The sequence below is a fragment of the Amblyomma americanum genome, chromosome 5, assembly GCF_052857255.1.
Source record: "Amblyomma americanum isolate KBUSLIRL-KWMA chromosome 5, ASM5285725v1, whole genome shotgun sequence".
NCBI classification, from domain to species: domain Eukaryota; kingdom Metazoa; phylum Arthropoda; class Arachnida; order Ixodida; family Ixodidae; genus Amblyomma; species Amblyomma americanum.
The window spans coordinates 73,656,622-73,662,975 of NC_135501.1; the positions used below are offsets into that span (position 1 = coordinate 73,656,622).

A 6,354-nucleotide genomic window follows, 5' to 3' on the forward strand; every position below is an offset into this window, starting at 1 on the left:
TATATATATATATATATTTCGGTTACTGTTGGCTTCCTATATATATATTTATATATATATATATATATATATATATATATATATATATATATATATATATATATATATATATATATATATATATATATATATATATATATATATTAAGGAAGCCAACAGTAACCGAAATGGGGGAATGTTTTCTTTTTTTAATTTCTAGTGCCAATCAACTGGATTGAAGAAAATTACTTATAAAGCAGCAGAAAAATCCCACCGGCGGCATGGTTGTTTTTTTCTGCTGCTTTATAGGTTATTTTCTTCTTTAAACCAGAAAATAAAATAAGATAGAAACATTTCCCTATGCACCTTGGTTTCGGGGACTGTTGGCTTCATTAATATGTTTATCAAACGAGACCCTCATTTCATTTGTCTTGTCTGCTAATATATATATATATATATATATATATATATATGCCGATACCCTTTTAGGAAAAGGTGGGCTAAGTTCACGACGTTTGACGTCCAATACACACGAAAGTCACAATTTCACGTCATCTACGGAGAATCACGATGGGTATTTCAGTAAACGACTGCATTCATCACTGCTGCTTTGTTGCGCGACTCTTCGCAGAATTAGTGTCGTTTCTCACTTAACATACGGGTCTTCGGACTAGCTGCAGAGAGAGCGCCATCTCTCGCTTCGACTGCGTAACTTCCCGCTCTTCTATCGCTTGTTCACTTTTTGTGCGAATGGAGTGTCGATATAATGACGCACTAGGCCTTGGCTTCAGTGTACCGGGGCTTCACTTGGGCTTCATTCTGCTCTGAGGACCGACAGTGGTGGGCGCAGACCCACCTAAACTTGCACAGGCACCAAGACGGGTAAAATGTACCGTGGGATGTAGTGCCACGGGCGCATGCCATGCACTATCCTGCTGTGTAGACGCCATTGCACCTATTTTGTACAGCAATGCGATATAAGCCACGAAGATAAGGCGTAAAATTAACAGGATTCTTCAGCACACACTTCATCGTCACGTGTAATCTACGCTATGTATGCACACCACGTTGCTATTCGGAGACAATGAAAATAGCAGCACTGAATAGGAGCACAGTAGGAGAAGAGGCACGGTTTAAGTATGTCTTTTAGGGAGCGTCAAGAAACGTGCTCGACTCGTGGCTGTTGTGAACGCGTTTTGATTTGAATATATTTAGGATACGATGAGGTTGATAATTATGACAAGTTCCGCTCATTAAACTGCTCGAAAATATTGAGGGGGTGGCTTTTCTTCACTAATAGTAGCAGACCTTCACTACTGAGGGAACCATATTTGGGATGTCAAGGGCTCAGTACACTTTAAGAAAACTGTATACCAGCCGGAGGGCGAGTGTACATTCACGATACCCTGTGTTAAATTTCGAGACATGATGGACGTCTTGACTGAATGGAGGGTATGTTCAAAAAACGGCATGACATCAGACCCTTTGTTTTAAATGTTGTAGCGGTACACTTAACATGCTCAGTAACTATTTACAGAGCGGTGATGTTAAGCGAGAATCTAGATATCTGATTCTATTAAGAGAGACTACTCATTTATTACTCCGTTCTCAACTTATAAAATAACGAATGGGCAAGACGATACGCTGTGCCCGTTGATGTTAAGTACGGTAAAGGTCTCAAAAGCTTCGTCCTTCTGCGTGAACGGAAGGAACACTGCCCATTGGCAGAGATGACCGCAGCACATAATTGATATTTATGAAACGTCAGTATCCTTATTGAAAAACATACATACTGGTAGTGGGTGTGACTCACATACGGACGTGCCATTGAATTAATCCTGAATATATGACGCTCCTTGTAAAGCCAAATTTTGCTGAGTGAAATTCCGGAGGAAACATTGAATGAAATAAAAATATTTCATTGGTAATTGTCACCTTTTACAATGGCAGCATCAGATCCACTTGCTTTTCGCGCTGAGAAAAATACTCTTTTTTTAAAGAAGCTCCGATAATATGATTCACGATGTCTACAGCATGTTGTGGCCGTGTACACCACAATAGCTATTGTTAAGAAAACTGTCAACGTGACCAGACTGGTTATCGCTTATAAAGGCGGCTAAAACCATGATTTACCACCACAGGAAGACTCTCCGTACGTTTTAGAAGTTTTGCACGAGAGCAGATCCCCCTTGTTCGGCAGCACAATGAAAGCAGCAAGAGTCTCAACTTTCTTATGTGTAACCGTAGCGCTGTTCTGCTACGCGAAGGGAGGCGTTAAAGGGGGCTGGAGAAATATAGACCCATGGAGCGATGTCAAAGTATTGGAAATGGCACAATATGCGCTACAGAATCAGAGAAAGGGTTTCAGTGCTAAACACGGAGCTCTATGGCTCACAGAGGCTCAAATACAGGTACGGTCCACGTTTTTTATTACGCTGTTGTTCTTTCACACAGGCGCACGACATCTGTAGCTCTTCGGAAAGTTCCGTGTGGAAGGTGTGAACTGAACGTCCAGTCGCAAAATCACTTCTCTCTTCCCTGGCTTGAAGAAGGGGCGCACACTGAATGCATGAGAGCATGAAAAATATGAATACTGCTCACCTCAGCGCAAAAAGAAGGTCACACTCATGTCAGTTTGCTGGTCGTAAAATATGTCGAATTGTTTTGATTGAATGGGTAGTGGAGCACTCCTTTATGTAAAGTGCAAATGAAAATGCATATTTACGGATCTAATGCATCGATCAAGCCTTTTACGTTGACTACAAAATTTAACAAAGCGTTCACAATATTTTAGAAAAAAAAACGTTTATTCCTTATTCGTTGTGACTACTTTATGACTGATCTGCTTATTGCCTCGCCAGAATTTCCAGGCGTCTTTAAAGTATCATTTATATCGCCGCCTAGTATTGCTTTCTTACACTACATAATGCATTAGCGACTTGAATCGTGACAACTCTTGTAATGCGCTGACAACGCCTTTAACGAACAAATAAAATAGTAACGCCAATATTTAGATCAGGAGTGGTCGGGATTCCGTCATCCGTTCTTCACGGTATATTTGGTCTGAGGTAGGGTCAGAGTTATTTCCTACGTGACTTGAAAATATCACATTCTGAAAGCCCTTTAGTGCATCTAATAGAAGTAATTTTGGTCTCAGCATCAATTTTGTTTGTTACTGTTGGCCTGAGCATAACTACAAACCTGTAGCTGAAGTGTATTTATCAGGACGCTTAAACAATTCACAAGACAGAACGAGGACAGAAGCACTGCAGACAAACGCTAATTCTGCTCTCTGAAAACTTAGACTTCGTATTGTGTACGAAAGTCGTATGCATGGGTTGGTTCTCTTTATTAAATTCCATTATGGCTTTTATCTTTCGACATCAACAGGTTGAGACTGGAATGAAATACTACATCAGATTTGACATCGCACGAAGACCGTGCAAGAGCAGCTCTCGTGTGACCTTCAGTCGAAGATGCCAATTTCATGAAAAATATTATGTAAGCTACTTCATGTAGTAGACACGTTATTTTCTTTCGTGAAAAGCAGGTGGCGTTATGTCGCCACGCGACCATTGTGGTAAGGCGTGAAGTTTATGCAATCATGTGAATCAGTGTGATTTGGTTGGTGGGGATTAACGTACTGTAGCAACTCAGGCTATGAGGGACGCTGTTGTGAAGAGCTCCGAAAATATCGACTACCTAGGGTTGTGTAAATTGCGCTGATATTGCGCAGTACCCAGGCCTCTATAAATTCGCCTCGATCTAATTTCAACCGCCGCGGCCGGAATCGAATTCGCGTGTTTTGGCTTACCAGCCAAGCGCCATTTCCATTAGGCCACCGCAGTAATATGACTGGCACCTACCTAAGAAGGGCACTTTGAAATTGCAGGTAACTATACAGAATATTAGCAAAAATGAGCAAAACGATACCCTTAACTAAATTTTACGAGCCCTATTTTTTATTTTTGTCTGCTCCTGTTTGCCTATTTTTCAGCTACGTGGCATCTGTTTCGTTTGCAAGCTTTGAAAACCACTTGCTAGGCGCTGCGGAACGCAATTTATGAAAATATTTTTTGTTTATTATCATTCATATTTATTACAATTTATCATTTCTTAGAATTGGCTATAAGTAAATAAAAACACAGTATGTATGGCTGGGCGATTACAACGAAGGTTAAGCAATCACCAGCTATTCGACACGGATTTAAGGGAGTTCGGCCTATTAAGTAGCAGGGCAATCATGACTGAGCTACAAGTAAAGTTCTCCTGATGCAAAAGTACAGGATCGTTGATACCTCCTTCCCCAAACAAAATAAATGAAACAACGCATGCATGCATGCATGACAATCAATTATTTCTCACCATCAAAGTTGAGATACAGAAATGCCCATCTACAAGAATTACGAGAATCCCTCATTAAAAAATTAGCAGGGCCATATCATCGGGAATATTCATAAGAAAGCAAAAGTAGCCTGAGAGCTTTATCGGATCTATACAGTGCCTAAGTAATGGAGAAAAAATGACTGCAAGTGCGGCGAAGTGGATTAGAGCTTCCCGCCGGCAAAGGATTCGGAAGTAAATAAATCCCAAAAAGCCGCGCAAAGGGGGAAGGTATCTGGTTTCTACGTTCGCATTTTTGCAATTTCGTCAAATCCTCTTCTTTCCACGGTAACAAACCTCCTTGTAGTGTAACTACCTTTCGGTTTGTTCCAGCAGCAACCGCAACTGGAACACACCCGTGACAGCGCCTTGTTTCGTTCTCGTCTTAACCTCCTTCGTCTACGGTAACCATCATCAGTTGCTGATTCCTGCACTCTTGCCATACATTCCTGCTTCCGCATTCACTATACATCGGATGGTTCCGATGGTAACAACCCATTGGTTATGTACTACTTCACTAACGTCATACCCTGATCCTTCTACAGTAACAATCCTCCGAGTGGTACCGTGACAACGCACCCACCCGATACACCTACTACTACTTCTAGTACTGCTACGAATACGACGTAAAGCCCACGAAGGGGCGCTTAGCAGCTATCGCTGTATAATTACGATAAATAAGTATAAAGCAGTATTTTTTAATGCAGGATTAGCAGAAAGGTATACGATAGGCAGCGGAGCAGAGGAAGTTGTCAGAGAATTCTACTTATAGCAAATCGTAATCACTTACCAGGACCAATGGAATGAAATAATAATCAGAAACACAACGGTTGGAGTGTATTGCACGCGCAACCTCAGGTCATGGATAGCAGCTTTTCAGTATGTGTAAAATGAAGTCTACATCATAGTTGCCGACATGTTGCTAAAGGAATGTCAGTGGGTAATAATTAGATCATAAATGTTAGAGCGAGCATATTTACGAGACAACCTTTCAATTACAGGTCGTATCGACGTGCTTTACAACCGTCTGGGACAACGTTTTGGAGAAAAAGCGGACAGTTCTGAACTTCAGTTGCAAAACAAAACTGAATACAGGAAGACTGCTCCATGAGTAACAACCATAGCCTTTAGATTTTTTTTTCTTACAGAGAAAGTATTCGACGCAACTCTCCAATGAATACAGCCGATTACTATGACAGAACTGCCTTGTTTTATTCACTTTGTGCACTGCTGTTGGTTCAGGGCCTACACTGGTTGTCAGCACACTTTTTCGCAGCGTAGTAAGCAGCTGGTGCTGGTACAGCCACGAGGCAAGCAAATATACTGGCACTTATAGTGGCACTTATACAATATAGTGGCACTGATAGACAACGTGCGTCCCCCATGCACAAACATTATCGGCGATGCGTTCACCACTACTACTAGCCAATTTTGCCCAAAGGTAAGGATGGCTGCCCGATCTGGCATTTCTATTTCTCTACTACCACTCCGCAGTGGTGGCTCAGTAGTTAGGGCGCTAAACTGGTGATCCCAGGGATGCAGGTCAAAACCGCCACCGCCGGCAGCGGTCGCGATTGTGTGGAGGGGAAGCGCAACGCTTCTTTCCTGAGGAATCTCAGATGGTCAACATTAATTCGGAGCCCTCAGCTTCAGCGCCACGCACATCTGAAGTCAATTTGATACCTCAAAACGCACATAGCACATTTAAATACAACTTCTGAATTCTGGGGTGTGCTGTGGCTGACCGTACATATGGAGGTAATTCCGAGAAATACAGTGAAGAGAACCGGAGCACGATGACCAAGATATTGTATTGTCTCGTCGAAGACGAATCTAGAACCCGCGCGGGACAGAACACTCGCGGTAGGCAAGCAGCCATTAAATCATCTCTTTTGTTGAAGGTGGGTATCGGAGTCGCTTCTCGACACAGCCTCGGTCAAGATGACGTCCGCTCCGTCCCGGGCAGGAGGGCCGCTTAGTGAAGGGTTGGTT

The 6,354-nt window shown here is 42.2% G+C and overlaps 1 long non-coding RNA gene across 1 annotated transcript; it reads left to right on the forward strand.

Annotated features, from left to right (window-relative positions):
• The first annotated feature begins 2,119 nt into the window (after positions 1 to 2,119).
• On the forward strand, positions 2,120 to 5,557 carry LOC144132548 (uncharacterized). Its single transcript, XR_013314843.1, has 3 exons — positions 2,120 to 2,390; positions 3,370 to 3,480; positions 5,364 to 5,557. It is a non-coding gene; the product is annotated as an uncharacterized LOC144132548 (long non-coding RNA).
• The last annotated feature ends 797 nt before the right edge of the window (positions 5,558 to 6,354 follow it).